Below are 25223 nucleotides of genomic sequence, written 5' to 3'. Positions count from 1 at the left end.
AAAAGAAAGGAGTACTTGTGGCACCTTTGAGACTAACAAATTTATTTGAGCATAAGCTTTTGTGGGCTACAGCCCACTTCATCGGATGCATAGAATGGAACATATAGTAAGAAGATATATAGATAGATATAGATACATACACACACAGAGAACATGAAAAGGTGGAAGTAGCCATACCAACTGTAAGAGGCTAATTAATTAAGATGAGCTATTATCAGCAGGAGAAAAAAACTTTTGTAGTGATAATCAAGATGGCCCATTTAGACAGTTCACAAGAAGATGTGAGGATACTTAACATGGGGAAATAGATGCAATATGTGTAATGACCCAGCCACTCCCAGTCTCTATTTCAAACCCAAGTTAATGGTATCTAGTTTGCATATTAATTCAAGCTCAGCAGTTTCTCCTTGGAGTCTGTTTTTTGAAGCTTTTCTGTTGCAAAATTGCCACCTTTAAGTCGGCTATTGAGTGGCCAGAGAGGATGAAGTGTTCTCCTACCGGTTTTTGAATGTTATGATTCCTGATGTCAGATTTGTGTCCATTTATTCTTTTGTGAAGAGACTGTCCGGTTTGGCCAATGTACATGGCAGAGGGGCATTGCTGGCACATGATGGCATATATCACATTGGTAGATGTGCAGGTGAACAAGCCCCTGATGGCGTGGCTAATATGATTAGGTCCTGTGATGGTGTCACTTGAATAAATATGTGGACAGAGTTGGCATCGGGCTTTGTTGCAAGGATAGGTTCCTGGGTTAGTGTTAGCTCATCTTAATGAATTAGCTTCTTACAGTTGGTATGGCTACTTCCACCTTTTCATGTTTTCAGTATACATATATATATATACTTACTATATGTTCCTTTCTATGCATCCGATGAAGTGGGCTGTAGCCCACGAAAGCTTATGCTCAGATAAATTTGTTGGTCTCTACGGTGCCACAAGTACTCCTGTTCTTTTTGCAGATACAGACTAACACGGCTGTTCCTTTGAAACAAAATATTATAAAGGAACTCTGAGTACTTGTATGTAATAGGAGGCCCTGATGAAACACATGAAATTTACACTTGGGGGATCAGAAACATGCAGATGGGCATTTTTGTAAGTGAACCTGGAGGCTTTGTGGTGGATACATGCTTTGACAGGAACCACAGTACTATTATATCACAATGACACATGCATGAGGTCCGGTAGAAGCTGCGTGACTCTTTCAAAAGGGGCTTAGGGACTCACAAAGGGGATTCAGGTGCCCAACTCCCACTTCAAGCACCTCAATCCAACAGGTAGGTGCCACTGGTATTCACAAAACCTGTTCAGTTGCCACTGAATGCTGTACTCACCTAAGTTCACGAGGTGCCTACGGTTCTGCTGTTAAAATCCTCAAGGCACCTACGTTGCAACAAGAGGGTGTGTGTACAGCCACCCAGGTACTGACACTGTCCAACAGCTCAGCACCTAACTAAGCCCCAGCAGAATTCACTAATTAGGCGTTCCGCCACCTCGCTCGCCTTTGGGGCCTGCTGTGGTACCTGGTTTCAGAGCAGGCTTAACCACGCACAAAATGGCGGGAGGAGGTGCTGTTGCTGTATATCCAGTAGCTCAGTGGTTAGCCCCCTTGTCTAGGATGTGGGAGACTGAGGTTCAGTTCCCCCGCAGTGCTGGATGTGGGGAAGGGACTTGAACCCAGGTCTTAACTCTCAGGTGAGTTCCTTAACGGGTAGGATATTGTAAGGTGGGTCTTTCTTAATCTCTCCTGTTGAAACTGTTCCACTGGGTATAAATAAACATTCACTGGAACAGGGAGAATGAATGATGTTATAGCCAGGGCTGGCCTTACGCGTGAGAGAAGTGGACAAAGACCAGGGGTGCCCCTCGCTCTGCTGCCATCTGCAGCCCAAGGGATTGGGATTATCTTGCTGTGTTATCTCCTGATTGTTCTAAATTTACACACAAACTTTAAAAGTGGCTTTAATTGGCATTTGTATATATTTTTTCTTTTGCCATAGAACAATTAGATACAGTGGTCCTGTCAGCTAATTCCTAAGTCACTGTCTGCAACACCCCGAGGGTTTTCAGGTGCCAAAGTAGTCCCTGGAATCATGGCTAAAGTTTCCTCCCCCCCCTGCAAAAAAAACATTTGAAACGGCACCCCGGGTGAGCCAGGGGTGGCCAGAGGGCTGCAGGAGGGCCATGGGCTCTGGCAAGATGCAGCCCCCAGGTGACAGCGCAAAGCCTTGAGCCACATGCCAAGCCCCAGGCACCACAAGCCACAGCAGCGCGCAGAAGTCAGGGTGGCAATACACCATATACCGTGCCACCCTTCCTTCTGTGCTGCGGGCGGTGGTGTTGCCTTCAGAGCTGGGTGCCCGGCCAGCACCCGCCAGTATCAGGCCGCCCTGCAAGTGCTTAATTTGTGCCAGGGCTGAGCTCCGGCATCTCTTTCGATACAAATTAAACCCTGGGGGAGGCAGCGGGAATCCAGAGGTGATGGGGTGGGGAGCCCAGGGAGGCCAGGAGGGATGGGGGCTCCCAAAATACGTGTTCGCCCAGGGTGCCATTTTCCCTGCGATAGCCCAGCAGCTAGGACACTCCCCTGGAAGGGGGAGACCTAGATTCTAGTCCCCGTGTTCCCATGCATATTTAAAACATACATCGAAGTCCCCCTTGTGAATCCCACCCTTAGGAGATTTAGGGTAATACTTTCAAAAGCTACTAAAGATATTGAAGGAGCCTAACTACCTTTGTGGATCTGGAGCTAGGTGCCTAACACCTACTGACTTCAATGAAAATGTAGGACTCTCAGTATCTTTCTAACATGCCTTGGCACCTAATTCCCATTGAGTTCACTAGGTGCAGACATTTATATGCAGGCTTGGCAGAACTTGATTTTTATTTTTTTTAATAACTTGAACAAATCACAGTGATTTTTATTAACTTAAATTTTCAGTTGCACCATTCAATGCGGGGTGGGGTGGGGTCAGACAATGTTATTTGACTGTCGATGGTGTGATTGAAAAAGCTTAATTTTATAACTGTTAAAAACTCTTTGTGTCAAAATTTTCAAGCAGCACTTTTCTTGATCGAGCTGTAAATTTCTACTATTATGGAAATATTTTTCCATCAGTTTCTGCATACAGTGAAATCAATGCTTGTGACACTTAGCAATTGAAACTGAATCTTTATACGCCTATTTAGGTGAATGCACAGTGAATATGAAATTCCATCAAACTAGAGATCTTCACTCTTGCTGGTAGCATTTGTGACAATACTCCTGTTTAGCAACTTTAAGGCTCGGTTTCTCCTTCTGTCTTTTGGAGAGTGGGTGTGGGGGAAAGAGATTAAATCAGTCCTACCATATTTACAGAGTAAGCCCCCTGATACTCACTGCCTTTTCCCAACCAGAAACAAACACAAAGTTTCTCTTCTAGTCAAAAAGCTGCTCTTTACCTAGAAGAAGCCTTTTCCCTTTTCTACATACAGCCCTTCTCCAGCTTGTTTCTTATCCCTGTTCTCCCCCGAAAGCTATTTTTAAAGGTAGCAAGCTCCTCTTAATTGGACTCAGGTGTCCATCTTTAAACTGTGGAAACCTCTTTCAGTTCAGAGCTAAAAGGGATTTAATTATTCTAACACTGATATACTTGCCTCCAACCACCTTTTCAAAACTATCTGGTCTGACCTGTTACACACTTTTTAACACTCCCCGCCCCCCCTTTGCATTTGTTTGCACAGAGGTAGATGCCTGCACAATGTTCAAGGCAGTAGAGAATCAAGCCCCTTGCTTTTAATTGGCACTTCTTCATTAAGGACTATTGAGGGGCAAGACTGGATACACTTGCATTGAATAATACCTTCACTGTGAGTACTCCCTTTGATTTTTTTTTTCCCCAGAGGGAGTGCCCTAGGAGTAAGGTAGTAGTCAAGAGGAGTAAGGGTATCACAGGCTAGTCCTGGGTGAGTAACAGTGCGAGACTGGGCCCTAAAGCATATCAGCTCCTTGGACTTCATTGAAATCAAGGAAACCATACCAGTTAATGCCAGCTGAGGAGCTGTCCAATCAGATCAAACCTATTTGCATTCCAGCAAAGCAATTAACTGGTAAAACCTGCATTCTGAGCTCATTTGCACCCTTTTCTTCTGTGTGGCAGAGGGAAATAGCCCAGCAATACCAGGAAGCCTATAAAATAGCAGCAGAGGAATTTAGGAAGGTAAAAATCTTGAGGCTTTTTTTTAAAGGTGGGGGGGAGGAAATGATATGCTGGATTTTCTTTAAGATTTTTATGGTGCCATTAAGGGCTCTGCGTTCAAAGATAGGTGTAGGAACCTAACAACTGGCTGGCAAAAATGGTAGATTTTTGTGCTGGACAAGAGTGACCCCTTTTATTGATCACCCTGACTTTTATCTTCCCTAAGGCACCTTTACAAACCACTTTATCTTCCAAGGTTTCAGAGTAGCAGCCGTGTGAGTCTGTATTCGCAAAAAGAAAAGGAGTACTTGTGGCACCTTAGAGACTAATCAAGCATCCGATGAAGTGAGCTGTAGCTCACGAAAGCTCATGCTCAAATAAATTTGTTAGTTTCGAAGGTGCCACAAGTACTCCTTTCTTTTTATCTTCCAAGTACCTTGCTTTTCTCTCCCTCCCCTCCCCCCCCTCCAACCCCATAACCATTTTCTTTGTATCTTTGCCTGGCTTAAAGAACTTTTCTCTTGTGCTTTACTGTGCTTATAGCATAGCAGGGTCCTCTGGAGGTCAGCCCTTCCAATCCCTGCTTAATGAGAGCTATGACTTTCTCTAGCACTAGAGAAAATGACTTCACAAACAGTCTTTCCCTCAGGTGATGTGGGCAGTGAAAGAGTGGTGAGCTCAGGGAAACAATCTGGCTTCCTTTGGAGCTTTTCTCTGGCTAGGCTGGGGACAGAATCTCAATTAACAGTCCACTTGGCAAAGGGCCATCTGTTGACAACTATAAAAGAATGCTAAAGATGAGCCTGCAATACTTTTCTCTGAATATTGCTGGACTTCAAGGGAGGCAGGGGACAAGGGGCAGCCAGAATATGCATGTATCCAGGAGGGCTGGGAAACAGAGCTGATGCAGAGTCAAGAGCTTCTGCAAGCATGCCCTGCTCTCTTTCAAATCTCACAGGATCCATGTGATTTTGATCTCCTGAGTTTCCTGTGGGGGTCTTATGGCCATTTCCATGGCAAGGGAAGATGTAAAGCCTGCTCCTTTTCCCTCTGTCAGATCCACCTTCTGCATTTCTGTATGTGAAAGATGATGGGCTGGGTTAATCACAGCTCCTGCTCTTGTACATGCGCCTCCATTAGGGCACAGTGAGCCAGCAAAGTCTTTTTCTTATGGTATAATTTTAGGAACATGGTATCTGGGTAGGGAGCTCTGTTGGGTGGGGTGTTCTGTGGTACCATGCGGACCTGCCGTTCTCTCTGGTCTCCTGAAAAAAGTCTTCATTAAACTCAGTTGAGTAAGATCTTCCAAACGCTCAGCTGGGGTTTGTGGTGTACTGAGTCCTGTGTTGGAATTGCAAGCTATCACTTTGAGCAGATGAGGGACAAAGTAGTGGTATGTTGCAACCTTCTAGCAAGAGCGTTTATGTCTGTATCTAACTTCTCTGTGTGTAGGCTGTGAACAGAATAGTTTTCTTCTTCAAACTTTCTCTTCTGGACCCTTTGTTACTTCAGACAAAGGTATTAAGACCTCAGAACTCATGGCACTGCCAAATACCAGCTACCATTCTGAAATTCAAGTGGCGTAATTAATGAGGGGTGTGATTTTTTGATCGGGGTCCAGTCAGTGACAGGGGTGGGAATAGAATGACACCCAGCCCAGCACTTTATCTGCTAGAACACACTGCCTCTTTAGAGGCTTGCAAACCATGGTTTGTTCTGGCCTATGAGGGACCAACTGCAGAATTCATATCCACATCACCCAGTAGCCAAACAGTTTTGAGTTCTGGCCCATCTCTGCATTAAACTCACTGCAACATAAGCAAAGACAAACCCTTCTGTAGCCTCAGGAAGGCTATTTATTAACATTGCACTGTGCATGCAATCCGTAGCAATAGTATGCACTATATGTAATTAAAAGTCTGTTAATGTTGTTAAAGCACTCCATGATTAATGCCTTAGGTAGGCACTTCTGATCCTAATACTAATAGGAAGTGACTGGCTCGAAGTGCTAGTGGTTTTCAGGTACCTCAGGAGTAATAAAAGGTTGCTCTAGGCACATTGCACGATTCCTTGACTCATTAATTACAGCTGCCCAAAGTGGAAAGTTTATAATTAAACATATAGTTTATTCTTCTACTTTTGGAGGAAGTAAATTAAGGTTATTTGATTTCTTTTTGATGAAGTGCATGGAGCCATTTACAACGCACACAGGTGTGTGGAACCAGCAGATTAGCTACGGAAAGAACCCAGGAAAGCCCAAATTTGTGTTGGCATTTTTTTATGGTGAAAATGTGGTTAAATTATTACAAGTGGATTTTTGGCTTTTGTAAAGGGGACGGACTAATAGTGCTGGACAGAGGCATAGTGTAGCCAGGAGTTGTACAAGACTTCCAACCTCCCACTGTTGTTGTTTGTGTTGTTATAATGCCGAGAGGTCTCAGTTGGAGAGCATGGGCCCTCGTTGTGCAAGGTGCTGTACCTAGTGAGCGACAGTCCCTGCCCTGAAGAGCTTAGAGAATCGGGACAAAGTGTGAGGGCTGGGGCCGGGGGAGGGGGAGGAGGAGAAAGTAGAATTATCCTCGGTTTACAGATTTGGAACAGACACACAAAGAGCTTAAAGCCCTGATCCTGCATTAAGAACCAGGCTAGTGCTGGGGTGTCTGGTTTTCAGTTGGTCACTCAAGAAGTCTGTAGCAGAGCTGGGAGTTGAACCCAGTTCTCCTAAGTTCCTTAACCAAAAGACCTACCTTCCTTCAATGGGAGCATGAGCAGGCCCTGAACTTCTTCCAAACCTCTCTTCGAATGTACCTCAATCCTGATCTGCATGACCAATAAGTGAGACCCCTCCAGAGATTTGCCTTCAGACTGCCTGCAAAGCACCCTTCTATTCCTTTCCCACCCACACCTCTGCCAGTGCCCTTCAGTTCTGTCTTGCAGCATTTCCAGACCTTACTTTCATTTGATTACAGTCTGCTGAGGACTTCTGATGGAAGCCTATTTTTTTACTTGTAAACAGGGGTGCTGGAACAATTTGTCTAGTGGGGGTGCTGAGAGCCATTGAACCAAACTTGTAAACCCTGGATGTGATGGAAACCACGTCAAGCCAGGGAGTGCGGCAGCCCCCCACAAGCAGCCTGAGTTCCAGCACCTATGCCTGTAAATTGAATAATAAGTAAGAGGGGTTTGAATTGAAGAATATCGGAGTATATGTGATTTCCCCCCATCCCGATGGACTTTTTTTAGTGTAAAAAATGGGGTTAGTTATTAAATAACCTTATCTGTTAATCATACTTATTATCATGGGATCTGAGAGCCTCACATTGTCACTTATGTGGGAGAGAATTATTATGAAAACAATATTACAGATAGGGAACTGAGGCACAGAGAGACTAATTGCCTTGCCTTCACTCACACAGGAAATCTCTAGCCAGCCAGGGAATCAAACCCAGGTCACCCAAGTCCTAGGTGAGTGCTATAACCACTGGACTTGCTGTCTTTCCTGTTAAGCTGCTTGAATGTGGGTTTTTATTATAATTTGCTAGCACAGAATAACCAGTAGGCCAGTCCCTGTGAGTAGGCTGTATATGAGGGCCTCAGATGAAAGCCAAGTGCTTTGAAAACACTTATGAAGCTATGGTGTATGAAACTGAGCATATCTAACCACTCTGCCCATATGTGGAGACATCTGCCATTTGATTTGATCGCACACTCTGTTACAAAGCAGATCTACACAGTGTGCTCTCTTGTGGGGTTTTCCGTACACACACACACACACACACACACACGGTAAATATCTCTTCAGGGATTCAAATCTGAGTGGGGTAAAGTTGAGGAACTGATTGTGCTTGAATGGCTTCTCAGTCCCCCTGCCTCCTACGGCAAATCAGTATATGTTTCTGCAGTAACTCTCAAGTTTAAGCCTCTGTACTCTGGAGGGGAGTGTGTGTGTGAATAAATTCTAAAGTTTTGACAAGTAAGTGTGTGTGTGTGTGTGTGTGTGTGTGTAAAATATAAAGAAAGAGAAACATACTTCCCCCGCTCCGTTAATTATCTGTAGTTTGTGGAAACTGAGGTAAAGTTATTTGTCCAGGGTCACACAGTCAGTCAGGGAAAGAGCTAAAAATTAATCCCAGGGATCTTGACTGCTTGTGCTCAACTCTGTTTCCAGTCCCTTTCACCATTATCAAGGGCTTCATCATTTTGGTATTTGATCTGAAACTTCGGTGGTTACTTCAGTGGTTTTTGATCCAAGTGCAGTAGAATCAATAGGAAAGTCTGACTTGTTAAGCCTGGTTCATGGACAAGGTTCATGGCTGAGAATGGTACAACATGTCCCCTAATGACTCAAGTACGGATATTTTGTAAATAGACAAGTCTAACTACTTGTACTTCATGTAGGCTCCCCCGCCCTTTCTATGTTGCAGGCAAACACAGGGAGCATATTGATTACCGAGACAGTGCTAATGGCATTTGTTTCAACACAGAATTAACCTTGACAAATACATTATAATGACGGTGCCAAGCTCTGCCTTAATGAGCTTTTTAAGCCCCTTGTTTTTGCAACTGTATCAGTGGTTTATTTTCTGCTTTTATTTTGTAATGAAAAGCAGAGACAATCCCCTCAAACATGGCTTTATCAGAAGGATGCAGTTGCAGTGTGCCTTGTTGCTTGGTAGATTTGATTTAATAAAGGCCATTTTAGAGAGAGATTCTGAGATGTGTTTACTGTAATGAAACATGAACATTGTTAATTAGTGTGGATTAGAAGTGGAACATCTCCAAAGCAGAGATGCCATCCTGGGCTGTGATCTTGTCGGATTTCACAAAGGAACCTGGTTAGTACTTCTGAGGGAGACACAAAAGAGAAAATCAAAATGCAGAAGGAAGTTGTAGTCTGATTCACTGGTGATTCAGGAACTGTCCTGTAAGTCACTACAGAATCAAAGAGGAGGAAGGATGGTCTGATGGTTAGGGTGCTAGCCTGGAATATGGGAGACCCGCGTTTGATTCCCAGCTCTGCCACGGTGACTTTGGGCCAGTCATTTCAAGTATTTGTGTAGACATGCCCTGTTTGCGCAAGCTGCGGTGTAAATCGGCCATGTGCTGAGGATATGTCGACACTGCAGCTGGGAGTATGCTTTCCCTGGCTTGAACAGAGAAACACCAACGAGCTCCGCTCAAGCTAGCATGCTAAAAATGACTACAAACCCACCCAGACTCCCTGGCTATGTAATCAGGCAGGCTGTCTGTGCTATCCCCAGCTATGTTGCTCTGTATGTGTGCTGGAGTGGGCTTGAGAGCCTATCGCAGCAGTACAGTGTAAAGGGAGCCCAGGCTGGTGGGTCAGGCGGGCTCAGGGGTACCCCAGTTGCAAGTGGCACCCTGGGGGGGAACCCGTCACAGTAGTCTCACAAGCGTGAGGCCAAATCCATCTTTGCTGTAACTCCATTGAAGTCAGCTGTGTTACACATTTGGCTTCATAATTCTGCCATTGAAAATAAGTCGAACTCAAACCAGTGTTCCCTGAGTGCAGCCCTACTACAAATTAGAATTCAGTGCCATCTTAACTCTCTGGTAATAGAATTCTGTCAGTACTGACGGTCAATTAGTTGAATAAATAAGCAGGCAGTTCACTAACACTGAGCATTTCAATGGTGTTTTGCTGAAGTAAGCACTTACTGTGGTTGTGTTTCAGCTTGATTTAAGATGACAACTTTTGCATTTTCTAAATATTAATTAGCACTGAATTTCTTCTTCTTTAACTGTGAGGCTGCAAATAAGCAGTGGTGTGATTTACCTCTGCCTCCTGCCATCTTATCTCATCTGGGACAGTTGAAAGGTAATTTGAAACAATTAGCCTGGATCTCTTAGCTTCAAGAATGAAGAACAGAGCTTGCTTTGTTTGTTTGGGGGGCGGGGGGTGATCACTATGTGAACCAAATGTACAAATACTCTGATTTCTGCAAACAGTAGAAATAGGCACACGTGGGGTTCATTGCAGGATTGGGGCCTTACATGCACCTAGCAGAATCCTGCACTGTACCTATTGTAGTTTCATGTAAATCATTGTCTTGTTGATCAGATTGTTTTGTTCGGACGCTGGGATAAGCCTGATGCCAAAATACCTTCAGCACAAGCTTTTAAGGTTAAAACCACATGTATTCCAAATAAAATATCCTTGTTCCATGCTGCGGGAACAAACGCTTCAGCTTGAGAGTCTGGCCAAATGGAATTCTTTAGGTGAGTGGATAACCTACCAGGTGCTTGGATACCGTAGTAACGAGTATGGGATCCATACTGGACAGTGCTCCTCTGCCAGCCTCACGTTTTGGCAGCTTGCCAGAGAAACCCGTTTTGACAGGGCAATCCGCTCCACTCTTGATGCCCTGGCTCACTCCTAATGGGAAAGTCTCACAGTATTTAATAGGCACTCATACCTATTGTATAGGGCCTATATTTTTTCAGAAGTAACTCTCGTGAATTGGGGCGCTTCCACTTTTAGGAGTCCACCTTGAGCCACTGAAAGAAGCCCGAGCATCAGAGGACCCAAAATCAGGTCCCTTCAGAGCATCTCAGGTTGGATGTTGAAAAGCCAAGGCAATCACAATCATCAGTCTGTCATAAAAATGTAGGTGTACGGCTTTGGGACCATTCTCTAGAATATAATAGAGAATTACATTCCTTCTGTAGGATGATTCTAAAAACAGAGACCGCATCTGATTTTCTGTTAAATTCTGTAGAATCATTTTAGAGTAATTCATGTTTTCAACCCCATTAAATTCTACTAGCACGCTTCCATAGTGACCATCGATGACTGTGTAACCGAGAACCGAATATTGGAAGTACCAGCCCATGGCTTTGTTTTGAAAGCTGCTGTAATTCCCAGTTAAACCATTCACGAAGTGGATCCTTCAGGAACTCCGTACAAGTCATAACACTCTTGAACCTTGTTTATATTAATCCATTTCAGATCAAATCCTTCTGTAACCTGTTTGCATCCATCCATCTATATCTAATCCTTCCTTGGTTCTTACTCAACGCTGCTTCTTATGGGCTGAGACTTTCAAATCACTCTGGGGAATTTAGATGTTCAGTTCCCATTTATTCTTAATAGGAAATAGATATCCAAGTCACTTTGTCCGCTTTGAAAACCTTCGACCACGGTATTTAAGCGCAACCACGAAAATAGGTCTTTCACCTGACCAGCCACTAGGGATAGATGGGTTTCTTAGCTGGCAGCTAATTGGCTCACTTTCAAAGGCCCTGAGCACTCAGGAGTCTCTCAGAACCCAATGGAATCTCTTGTTTTCAGCACCTCACGGTCAGGTCATCTATTAACCAGTAACTAGAATGTTATGGATCTATCCCCAGGTCTATGGTCCCTTTTCCACACTCCAGCTATGGCCCTAATCTCACTCCCTTTCTCGTTATTATGTACATAATAAGGCAACAGAAACAGTATTTCAGCTGTAATGGACTGATGGCAGCCAATCTGCTTTGAAACTTCTGCCTTTTTTAAAAAAATACTTGATCTGTCCAGACCGCCTCAGAAACTAAAATGCTTGTATACCCAGAGAAGAAACTGGTTGTAATCCTAGCAAAAGCCTGTCACCAAGTGGCCATCTATCTCCCTGTTACATATATAAAAAATTATAAGCCTTGGAATATCTTGTGTTTCAGAGTTTTATTTTTAGAACTGTACTCTGAATGTGGCATTGGCCACCTGTCAGAGAACAGCAGGGTTAATACAGCGCTTGGTAGCGCTTTCCCATCTGTTCCGGTTTCTGTCCAAACATGGAGTTCTATGAGCGCTCTCTCTCTAGGAGAGTTTTGAGTAATTCAATTTGTAGTATTCTGATATAATCAGGCTGGTTTCACTTGAAAAGCTCACTGTGCCTAGCAGGAGAGTATAAAATTGCTAGAAGACAAAGGTGATTGGAAAGTGGAGGCTTCCTTACCTTTGTCAGAAATTATTTTTATATCACTTCAATGAAATTAGGGGCTGGAGCCTATGGAGCGGTGGTACAGGAAGATGGGGTTAGCTGAGGCTTTGATAGTCTAGCTAATGAGAAATTAGAAAAGGGATGCTACAGTGACTGGGTTTTTTTTTTCCTTAAGGGTCTGGTTATGGTTTTTCCCATGTTCTCTCCACAACAAACCACCAAAATTTTTCAAGTCCTGCCAGAGGCTGACAGCAGTGAGTAATCAGCAGATGCAGGAGGTGAGAGGGGTAAAGCCCTTATATCGGGTCAGGGAGTAGGTGCCTCCCTAGGGAATTGCCTTGTGGGCGCATGTTAGGGCGTGAAAATACTCTCTCAGAGGCGTCTTTATGAGATGGGGGTAGAAATCAGTGCAACGGATCTTTCGATGGAGATAAGACACTGAAAGAGATGGGAAGGCTAAAGGTTTGGGGACAGGACTGGGAGCCAGCCACAAGCTTCTGGACTCTAAGCCAAACCCTGACCCTAATTTCTATTCTGAGGTGGTGGATTCCTCAGCTATCTTAAGTCTAGAAGCCACTTAATTGTCACTGGTGGTTATGGAGGGAGCTGGGAGGCTCAGTCTGATTCAGTAAATGAGACACCAGGGGGAAAAAAGCACCCTGTAAAAACCAGCCATATGTTTGGTATCAATTGTCCCCACCTTGCTGACCATCCCAACTGAGAGGCCACTGAATGGAAGCTGAATATTCCCTCCTCCAGAGGTGCAATACAGAAAATATGTCGGTGGGAGAAGTGGGGCAGAGACCAGGAGTTAAAATGCCTGGGTCTTGCACCCTCATTGAGGATAGTTAAAGTACCAACAAGTCCTAGCTCTTCTCCAACACACTTCAGCAGTAGATCTCCAACTGATTTACAAAGGAGGTCAGTAACATTATTATCCCCATTTTACAGATAGGGAAGCTGAGGCACGGAGAAGGGAAATGATTTGCCAAAGGTCATCCAGCAGACCAGTGACAAAGCCAGGAATAGATCCCCAGTCTCCTGAGTCCCAGTCTGCTGTGCTACCAGCAGACTGGTCTACCAGGCCTCAATCAGGCTAAAAAAGGGTGAAGATTAAAATGATTTCTCATGGGCTTGACCTCATTCCTTAAAACAATAATCTGTTAAACCCTGGCTTCCAGGCTCAGACCGCTGATTGGGAACACAGGGACACGTTGCCTACAGTGGCTGTTCCTATACTCGAGGTGGCCTTTAAAGACCACTTCAGGGCTGAGGCATATAAGTCTTGATCCTGTGCCATTAAAGCTAACAGGACAGCTTTCATTGACTTGAATGGGAGCAGGATCAAGCCCATCAACACCGCAGTGTGTCCATTTCGGGGGAAAGAGGGAGTCATCACTCTGGGCTGTATGGCTGTCAGCCTTTACCTTTTCCACCAGCTTTCAACGCACTCAGCAGATGTAAAGCATATTATGGCAACTGGGGCCCTTTGAATTCAAATACACCAAGCAACCATTTGAAGATGGCTACTTTATTACGGAATCCTAATTAAATCACTGCTTGCCCCATTTTTTCCCCCTAACCCATGAAACTTGGTGACTTTTTGCAAGCAGCCACCATGAAATCAAGCACAAATTTTTCATCAGAAACAGACAACTGTGGAGATGAGACCAAATAAGGCTGGAGGCATTAGATCTCTGCTGGCTCATTCAACGTGTTTCTCATCTGGACTTACCTTAGGCCTTGATGCCAGATACAATATTCAGAAAAACCTGGAAAGTGCCCTTCTCTGTATCTGGAGTATAGGTGGCACCGGTGGGGGGATGCACATGTTAAGATGCCTGCTTTTTTACTAGAGATAGCAACACTGAAAAAACGGGAGGGGGTGGGGGATAATCGGCACCTAGAGGAGAAAAAGTCCCAAGAAATGGGACAGCTGGTCACCCTAGATGAGTGGAACCAGTTTGGGAAGATTCATGCATAGTTACTTCCAAATACAGGCCTCCTTACAGCCCTAAAGCGGTTCTACTTATCCATGATGATGGGCAGCTTAAAAGGAGCAAAGGGATGTAATAATAAGCTGCTAAGGGATGTTAACCATAAATAAAAGTAAGTGGCATGTAAATACACTGCAGTGGAAAACTTTAAATGATTACAGCCCTAACCACTGGACTCGGGCATATTCTGGGGGAGGTGCCTCAATTTCTCCCCTTAAAGCTGTTCCATTGTATTGACATAATTAACTATGCGCGGGGCAAGAATAAGAGATAATGACTCTGTCCCAGTGGTTAGGACACTCACTTGTATTGGGAGGACAACCCAAATTCAAATCCCTTTTCGGCATCAGGCAGAAAAGGGGGAATTGAACCAGGTTAGCCCACATCCCAGGTGAGTGCCCTAACCTCTGGGCAAATGGCTACAAGGGAGCCTACTTCCTCCTTCTGATTTTGTGAGGTGTGCTCCGAGCACCCCTTCTGATGAGGCCTCACAGAAGAGAGAGATGCGTGGAGGATCTTGGTGAGGCTTAGGCGTGAGACAGGTGCCTGCCGTCAGGACTGAGCTGGAAGTGCATGTGCCCAGCAGCAGAAAATACGGCACCCTGGGGACAGTAAAAGTGGAAATTTAGGCACCTCCTGGGTTAGCTGGCAGCTGAACAGGAGTTTTGAGGACTTCAGTGGCACCTAAATCTTCCTATGGATTTGGGCCTGACTTGCCCAGCATCATAGTGGGAATCTATGCCAGAGCCAGGAACTGAACCTGAGTCTTTGAAGTTTCTGGCTAGTTCCCTAACCACTGGATCTTCCTTTTTTACAATAGTTTGAGCATATGTGCATGCACACGGATGTGTGTATATATGCGCATAAAAGACGTGTCTAAATTCAGAAACCTCAAAATTTGATGAATGAGCCCAGAACTGAACAGACAGACACCATCCCTCCCGAATTTGGGCAAATCCACTTCTGGATTGCACATCTCAAAGCCCCCTTTAATAGGGTTTTTCTCTCACTCACACCCACACGCTCTGAAAACTGCTGGGTCAGATAGCTCAAGCTACTTCACGACAGTAATATTGCACCCCCAAAAACCCTTTGACTTGAACTTGTGCTGCAGTGGTTTGAGCAAACGAGAGAGAGGACACTGTCGTCTTTTACCCGCCTCCTGCTCTGGTTTGACGAGACTTGGCTTGGCCACTAGTGTTGGTGCACAAGGTTTAATTCCCAATGTTCCAAAGGAGGCGACTAGGCACTGGACTTGGAGCTAGGGGACCTGGGTTTTGATCCCAGCTCTGCCACTGATCTGCTACATGACCTTGGGAAAATCACTTTCCTTCTCGTCCGTCTATTTCCCCTTTGTTTTTCTTAACGACTTAAATGTTATGCTCTTTGGGAACAGGGCTGTCTCACTGTGTGCTTATATCACTGGGCTCAGTGGGCCCCAACTGAGGTTGGGACCTGGACGGTGCTATCATACAAAGCTATTTGCCCATGTATATCACCAGTAGCGTAGGCATTAGGTCTGAGCATACAGAGCCCAGTATCACCTTCTGTGCCCACCTAATCCACTTTGGGGGCAGATTTACAAAGGTATTTAGGTTCCTAAAGATGCAAACAGGTGCATAGGCACTTCTGCAAATGCCACTAGGAGCCTAACTCTCCTTGACTTCCATGGGCAGGAGGTGTCTAACTCGGATGCTTTTGTAAGTCCCACTAGGTCCCCATCTGCATCTTCAGGTGCCTAAATACTTCCATAAATGTGGCCCTTGGTTCTGACTGGTTCTCTTTGGTTAGCCCTTGAGCATGCAAGCAATTATCTGGCCCATAACACATTGGGCATGGTTTATACACATCATTTCTGTAAAGGGAAATCATGCCTTACTAATCTATTAGAGTTCTTTGAAGGGGTCAAGAAGCATGTGGACAAGGGGGATCCAGTGGACATAGTGTACTTAGATTTCCAGAAAGCCTTTGACAAGGTCCCTCACCAAAGGCTCTTAAGTAAATTAAGTTGTCATGGGTTAAGAGGGAAGATCCTTTCATGGATTGAGAACCGGTTAAAAGACAGGGAACAAAGGGTAGGAATAAATGGTACATTTTCAGATTGGAGAGGGGTAACTAGTGGTGTTCCCCCAGGGTCAGTCCTCGGACCAATCCTATTCAATTTATTCATAAATGATCTGGAGAAAGGGGTAAACAGTGAGGTGGCAAAGTTTGCAGATGATACTAAACTGCTCAAGATAGTTAAGACCAAAGCAGACTGTGAAGAACTTCAAAAAGATCTCACAAAACTAAGTGATTTGGGCAACAAAATGGCAAACGAAATTGAACGTGGATAAATGTAAAGTAATGCACATTGGAAAAAAACAACCCCAACTATACATACAATATGATGGGGGCTAATTTAGCTACAACTAATCAGGAAAGAGATCTTGGAGTCATCGTGGATAGTTCTCTGAAGACTCCACGAGTGTGCAGCGGCAGTCAAAAAAGCAAACGGGATGTTAGCAATCATTAAAAAAGAGATAGAGAATAAGACGGAGAATATCTTATTGCCCTTATATAAATCCATGGTACGCCCACAGCTTGAATACTGCGTAAAGATGTAGTCCCCTCATCTCAAAAAAGATATACTGGCTTTAGAAAAGGTTCAGAAAAGGGCAACTAAGATGATTAGGGGGTTTGGAATGGGAGAGATTAAAGAGGCTAGGACTTTTCAGCTTGGAAAAGAGGAGACTAAGGGGGGATATGGTAGAGATATCTAAAATCATGAGCGGTGTGGAGAAAGTGAATAAGGAAAAGTTATTTACTTGTTCCATAATATAAGAACTAGGGGTCACCAAAAGAAATTAATGGGCAGCAGGTTTAAAGCAAATAAAAGGAAGTTCTTCTTTACACAGTGCACAGTCAATCTGTGGAACTCCTTGCCCGAGGAGGTTGTGAAGGCTAGGACTATAACAGGGTTTAAAAGAGAACTAGATAAATTCATGGAGGTTAAGACCATTAACGGCTATTAGCCAGGATGGGTAAGGAATGGTGTCCCTAGCCTCTGTCAGTCAGAGAGTGGAGATGGATGGCAGGAGAGAGATCACTGGACCATTACCTGTTAGGTTTACTCCCTCTGGGGCACCTGGCATTGGCAACTGTCGGTAGACAGGATACTGGGCTGAATGGACCTTTGGTCTGACCCACTATGGCCATTCTTATGTTCTAGAGTTCTTTCCATTGCAATCTTTTTTTTTTTCCATAACTGGGTTTGTTTTCCTCTGTGCTCCCCGGATATATCATTTCATAGTCTATTTTTAAATTCTCCACAGTGGTGTCTTTCTCCTCTGCAAGTTTTGTTATTGACTATCAGTTGGGAACAGCTGGTGCTGAAGGGTGGCTGCTTTTTTTTACCTCCCTTCTCTGTTCTCGCAACATCAACTGTATTCACTGCTGGATGAATAACAGGACCAAACATCCAGTAATAGACTCTGTGTCCTGACAACCTCACTGAGGGGCTTAGAAGTCCTGATATTTCACCACTGTCCCTTGATCTTCGTCACTTTCCTCCTGATCGGTTTGGAAACCCTTGTGCTGCTTGTGGTGTCTGGCAGTTCAATTTACCAGAAACAGGGAGGGAAAAGATAAGCACAGGATTTCAAAAGCAGCCATCGGCCGGAGAGCAAGGAAGCAGTCTGGCATTTAAAGAAAAAGATCACTTTCTTTTAGGCCTCTCCATTTCACTGGGCACCGCATCACCTGTCTGAGACTCCATGTTCAATGATGATTTTACGTTCCATTATGCTGTTGTGGACATTGGCGGAGTTAGGAACTCAGATCCTCAAAGGTATTTAGGTGCCTAACTGCCATGGCAATCTCTGCAAGTTAAGTACCTAAATACTTTTGAGCATCTGGGCCTCAGCATCCATTGACTTTCAGTGGGAGATGGACATCTTAATTGCTTTTTGGAAATCTAACCTAAAAGGCTTAGGTTAGTGTTAAGCTCAAGTCCCTAGTCCCTTTATTTAAAGAATGGCCCTTTAAAAGGTGACTTGATCGCTCTCTATAAATACCTACATGGTGAGATGATCCCCAATAGCCGAAGGTTTTTTAATTGATCTGACGCAGCCATAACAAGATCCAATGGTTGGAAGCTGAAGCGAAACAAATTCCGATTAGGAAATTTAAGTTTAGATTTTGAACTGTGTGGGTAATTAACCATGGGAACAGCTTACCCAGGGATGAGGTGGATTGTCTGTCCCTTGAAAGTTCTTAAATCAAGAGCTGTTGTCTTTCTAAAAGCTCCACCCAGGAGTTATGGGCTTGATTCAGGCATCACTTGGTGCAATTTTATGGCTTGTTCATTCATAGATTAATTGATTTTTAAGGCCAGAAGGCACAGTTATGATCTCTTGAATTACAGAGCCACGCCCACTCTCTCTGAAATCCTGACCATCTCTTTTCGGTTCCAGAAAGGGAACGGAGCTGTTTGGAATATATCTTCCATAATAGAAGGTTCAGAGTTGACATTCTAATTCTGCAGGTCTGCGTTTGTTACTTTCCCCACACTTGGCTGCATAATGTCATTCTGATTTCCTCCCTCTGCTTACCGCCTTTCTCCAGAGGCATCTGTTCTGAAAAGTCATCTTGTCTCTCTCCAAAATACTCAAAACTTGCCACCACTGTGACCTGATCAGCGGAGCAGCGTTTGCATTCTGTTCTCTTGAGTACAAAGGAATTTGAAGCTAGCCTCTGGCTTGTCAAGACACCGTTTTGTGTTGCTGTTGTTCAATGGGAAGTTATTGCTGTGCAACTCAAGATTTTAATTGACTTATGTCAAGGCAATAATAGCTGACTGGCATTGCCTCTCCTAGCATTGCTACAAAGGTTTTTATTTTGGCTCAGGTAGTTTCTCCAGGTGCCATGGCTTTAAGTTGTTCTTGCACTGTTTAACAAATGTTATCTGCTGTCACTGCGCCTGGGATGAGGATATGTCTGTAGGAAGAGAAAATCAAATCAGGTGTCCAACTCGCCCCTTTGACAGCCTCGGCAGAGAGTCCGAAAACTTGGTACACATGGAGAATATAGCAACCATAATATCTGGCACTTGCAGGGGCTGATTCTGCCGTCTCTTGCACCAATCTAAACTAGAATGTAGCACTTGTGGTCCACCATGGCCAGATCGTCAGCTGCTTTAAACTGGCATAGCTCCACTGACATTAACAGAGCTGTGCAGATTGCAGCAGCTGAGAATCTGAGTGTCAGAGCACTTTAGAAAAGATAGGTCTTAGGGAAGTGTTAGCTCCCTTTTACAGATGGGGAAGGTCTGCTTTCCACGGCCTTCCACCCAGGCAAGGGGAGTATAAAACTCCACAGTGAGATTGTGTCTTACACCTACTTTGCACTCAGTAAATGGCTACTCAGGATGCCAGGAGGCAAACAAACAGGCTGTGGGTAAACTGAGGCATGGAGGTGAAGCGACTTGCCCACACTGAGAGTAGGAAAGAGAACTCAGGAGTTCTGCTTCCCACTCCCATACTCTAATCACCAAGCCTTTAAGTTGGTTCTTCTGAAAGGCAGAACTGCCTGTTTTTTGATTCACATGGGTTTCACAGAACCCTTTCAATGTTTCCACTGATTTCAGCATCAGGACCCTTCTCACTGGAAACAGCTGAGATTCGAAGTAATGATATGAAGACAGGAAATCTATTCCTTTTTTCAGCTTGGTTTTGTAACTATTATTTTAGTACTGGTAAAAGATCACTTAACTATCTGAAATTATAAGATCAAAGCCCAAAGTCTGTTCTCGCTTACACTGGAATAAATACACCACCATTGACATCAGTGGTGTTTGTAGCCTGATCTAAAGATGATGAATAAAAATTCCACGTTATCGCTTTAAGGGTTGACAGGCTCTTGTCCCAAGAGCAGGCCCAGTATTATTATAATTATTATATAGTTGGGAACCCCAATGTGCACAGGTGCAAAACTCACACTTTAGGAACTCTTGCATATTTACAAATAAATTTATTAATTCATTTAGCAAAGTCGCACACACTCTAACTCAGTACAGTAGATGGAGATAATACAAGAAGTACATCTGAACATCCATATGCGATGGGTTGGACCCCCCCTTCCGGGGTGCCGCCTGATGTGCTGGGGTCCCACTGAGCCAGCCTGGGTTCCCCTTACTCTGTGCTGCTGTGACAGGCTCTCAAGCCTCCTTCCAGCACGCACACACAGATAGGGACGCACCCAGCTGTAGAATCACACACAGTCTGCAGTCAGCTCTGTGTGGCAGGACTCAGCTCGGGGAGTTGCCCAGCATTTTGGTGCACACACCCACGGGCGTGTAAACCCAAAATTATATTGTCTTGCGCTGTATAGAGATGTATACAGCATAAGCTCTTGAAATTCACTCAGTGTGGAGGAAGATAGGCACAACTTCTCTTCCCCCCCCCATGCCACCCCCCCCCCAGTTATGAATTGCACACACTTGGTTTTGGAAGGGTGACCAGATAGCAACTGTGGAAAAATGGGGTGGGGGATGGTAATAGGTTCCAATATAAGAAAAAGGGACTGTCCCTTTAAAAGCGGGACAGATGGTCACCCTAGGGTTGGGAATAAACAAAATACAAATATATTAACTACAAACAGTAAATTTTAAGTGACTATAAGGGATAGCAGACAGACCAAAGCAGATTACTGAACAAATAAAACACAACACGCAAATGAAGCTCCTGTACTAGGGAATACTTGTTACAAATAATACTTTTTCACCCTAAATGTTGTTTCAAGCAGGTTGCAGAGTTTCTTGAAGGTAAACTGCATCACTTGCAGCTTAAATCTCCTTTTACAGGCTGACCTTTCTCGCCTGGGCTCAGCCCCTACCTTCCCCAGCTTAGTTCCTTTATTTCTTCAGGTGTTTTCATCACTCTTCCTTCTTGGGCAGGGAGGCAGTGGAGAAGAGCCTAGATTAACTCACTCCCCAGCCTTAAATAGGATTTCCATATGGCGGGAATCCTTTGTTTCCCATCCCATGGAAAAATACCAGCATTTTAAGATGTTATCCTGTACCAGGTGACATGATCACATTACCTTGCAGTGTCAATGCAGCATCCCAGGAAACTTTTCAGGAAGGAGGGAGATTAGTATCTTCAAAGTCCTATTGTCATTCTTAATGGCCCATCCAGGCTGTTTGCATACTGTCTGGTGGGCGTTCCCCAGGTGAAAACACAGTTGTAATTATTACATCGTCAATGTTTCTAACTTCAGATCTGGAAATATATATGCATACAAACTGGATAATCACATTCAGTAAATCATCACCTTTCCAACGATACCTCGCATGACCCATCTTAGTTATGCCAAATTCATATAGCAATATTTCTATGATGAATATGGGGCGTAATGTCACACCATACTCACACCATCCCTTGCCGAACAACCTGAAATGTTGGCTATTATCTTCCTCATCACCATCACCTTCCTCACCAGTGGTTGTCATTCAGGCCGCTCCTAAGGGCTCTCTCTCCTACTGCCCCCAGTCTGGGATGCCACTTTTATAATATGTTACACTGATGTCTAATGCATAGTCAACAGTGGTTTCTCCCCTCTTCCTTATTTGTGTTTCCTCCCCTTACCGATGTTAAGTTGCCTTTCTTCTATAGGTTAGTGTATTTGATTTCACCCCCTTATCACATACATCATTTTGTTGCCATGGCACTCTTGCGGTCGGATGTTCCGTCTGAAACCTTCCAGAAGCTGATGTCAGTTCATGTTCTGTGGTTGGCTGATGTCATTATGGACAAAATTGCCCCCTACATTCTACTTCCAGTTCCCCAAAACCTATGAGTTGCCTAAGTTTATCTATGCCAAAGTTCGAAGGCCTCAAGCCTCCTGCTAACTGCTGAAGCCGATGTCTTACAGGATACAAGCCTGTAGGTTCCTTGCATTACTGCTGAATATCATAAAGCAGAATATAATGCAAAGCAGAAAATAGAATACCAGTAAGCAAACCCATTGAGCTACAGTGTTACAGTGGATTTATACCTGGTTAAAGTACTTAAAAAATGTGCTTAATTTTAAGCATGTGAATAGTCCCATTTGAAGTCACAGGGACTGATGTGCTTAAAGTTAAACTTCCCGAATCAGGGCCAGGGCAGAATTCTGTTCCACTTTTCTAATATTAGCTGATGCCCAAATTCTGTTACTCAAAATTCAGAGCCTCCAACAATATTCCTGAAAATATGATTTGACCCTTTTTCCTTCAGTCTTTTTTTGTTCTAATTTCTCCTCTCTCTGTTGTTCTGACCCAATCATCTAAAATGGCCCAAGTCTATTAATATATTTCAAATGAGTGGCTTCAGGCTAGAGTTTCCCATGAAATGGATGGAAACGAGGTCTTGTCCCCCCAAGTCCACGTCTCTAAATTTGGGAGGAAGAATAAATCCTCCAAGGAATGGTGCAGAATCCACACAAGGTCCTTGGATGCAGCGGTTTGCCTCCAGCTGTTTGTTCTCGCAAATATATTTCTACACGCATGTTCTGGCAGTTGGCTCTGTATAGACTCCATAGCAGAGAGGGGAGTGAAATCACAGAAGGGGGCCTGAAATCGACTCCGTTCAAGCACCTGTTTTCTTTTTGAAAACCTATTGTACATGCAACTAAACGTAAGCCGCCATTTTTTTCTAATCAACTTTCAGAGCTCCGCCACCAAGCGTGCAGCATATTTCAGGGTGGCCCAGAGTCCCCAGTAGCTGATTCAGCTCATAATCCACCTTGAGTGAGATACTCTCACCTCCTGAGTAGTTTGTGAGTAGCTGTGCACACAAATAAAATTACTCATGGGTAAGCATTTGCAAGATTGCAGCCTATGGGACTGCGTGCACATATGTGGAAGTGGAGACAATGTGTTTGTGCATGTAGAGAACTCAGATCGGACCACCTGAATGCATATATTGACTCATGTTTGAAGTTACTCAGATACGTAGCAATTTGCAGGATTGGGGCCAGAATTATCGTATTTGCTAGGTATTCACAATGCACCCAAGAAGCAGAATGAAGATACTGCCTGCCGCACAGTTTATAGTCTAAGGCCCCTGATTATGCAAACACCGAAGCATCGTCTCAATTTAAGCACACGAATGGTCCCATTGAGTAAAGTTGCATACATGCATAAGTGTTTGCAGGATCAAGGCCTTCTAGAAGAAACCGAGAAGCCAGGGACCCCAGAGAAAGGAGTAACTTTGCGACAATATTTGTTTTGCGGGGAAGGAGGGACTGTGGAAGATTACTTTTTAGGTGGGACTTAAAAAAAGGAAGGGGATGGCTTGGGGAATCAGCGTGGGAAGGGGATACCATACTGAACTGGAGGGGGAAGGGAATGAGACAAGAGACTAGATAGAGAGCTAGGTCACGTACATACTGCACGTTTTATATACACAATTGGTGATATCTAGCCATTAATACAGTGCTTTGTCTTCCCAGCACTCTGCACCATTAATCATTTCAACAGCCCAGCAAAGTAGATATTTACTAATAAATGTAAAATAATGATTATAGGTGATTCTTAGAGCTGGTTGAAATCTCTAGCTATTTTATCTGTGGATTGATGCCATTGGGCCCAATTCCTCATGGAATGACAGACCACAAGACTTTGTAAAAGCCTCGAATGGTTACTGCAGATGTAGCTTAGTAAAGTGGCAGTGGGGTAGGGTGACCAGATGTCCTGTTCTTATAGGGACAGTCCCGTTTTTTGGGACTTTTTCCTATATAGGCGCCTATTACCCCTCACCCCCGTCCTGTCTTTTTTACAGTTGCTACCTGGTCACCCTACAGTTGGGCAGTGAACAGTTACTGTCTCTTTAAGAAGCTCAAGAAGTGAGGGCCCTGTGACAAGAACACCGGAAGCAAAGTTTCTTTCCCCAGTGAAGGAGGATTCACACTAGGTCGTGCAGTCACCAACCCCGTAATTCCATAGATTATCAACTTGTCTAACTTCCCCCTAGACAATGGATGAAATGCTTCTACCCTAGGATCTGCACCCCCCCCCCCATCACAAACCCTGAGCAGTAAACGCAGCTCACCTCCTTGTGCTGCTGCTGTAGATCCTGTCACCATCTTTGAGGAAGCTAGAAATGGGGTTCTGCACGCGTCCCGACCTCTTCTTGACCAGGTATTCTCAAGCCAGGGGAAAGAACCACAGCGCTCTGGGAGATGCGAAGTGTCAAGGTTCCTCCCCCACTCTGAACTCTAGGGTATAGATGTGGGGACCTGCACGAAAAACCTCCTAAGCTTATCTTTACCAGCTTAGGTCAAAACTTCCCCAAGGTACAAAATATTCCACCCGTTGTCCTTGGACTGGCCGCTACCTCCACCAAACTAATACTGGTTACTGGGGAAGAGCTGTTTGGACGTGTCCTTCCCCCCAAAATACTTCCCAAAACTTTGCACCCCACTTCCTGGACAAGGTTTGGTAAAAAGCCTCACCAATTTGCCTAGGTGACTACAGACCCAGACCCTTGGATCTTAAGAACAATGAACAATCCTCCCAACACTTGCACCCCCCCTTTCCTGGGAAATGTTGGATAAAAAGCCTCACCAATTTGCATAGGTGACCACAGACCCAAACCCTTGGATCTGAGAACAATGAAAAAGCATTCAGTTTCTTACAAGAAGACTTTTAATAAAAATAGAAGTAAACAGAAATAAAGAAATCCCCCCTGTAAAATCAGGATGGTAGATATCTTACAGGGTAATTAGATTCAAAAACATAGAGAACCCCTCTAGGCAAAACCTTAAGTTACAAAAAAGATACACAGACAGAAATAGTCATTCTATTCAGCACAGTTCTTTTCTCAGCCATTTAAAGAAATCATAATCTAACACATACCTAGCTAGATTACTTACTAAAAGTTCTAAGACTCCATTCCTGGTCTGTCCCCGGCAGAAACCAGCATATAGACAGACTATAGACAGACACACAGACCCTTTGTTTCTCTCCCTCCTCCCAGCTTTTGAAAGTATCTTGTCTCCTCATTGGTCATTTTGGTCAGGTGCCAGCAAGGTTACCTTTAGCTTCTTAACCCTTTACAGGTGAGAGGAGCTTTCCCCTGGCC

The sequence above is a fragment of the Lepidochelys olivacea genome (assembly GCF_965140295.1).
Source record: "Lepidochelys olivacea isolate rLepOli2 genome assembly, chromosome: 26".
NCBI classification, from domain to species: Eukaryota; Metazoa; Chordata; order Testudines; family Cheloniidae; genus Lepidochelys; species Lepidochelys olivacea.
Note: the sequence above shows the minus strand (reverse complement) of the source record.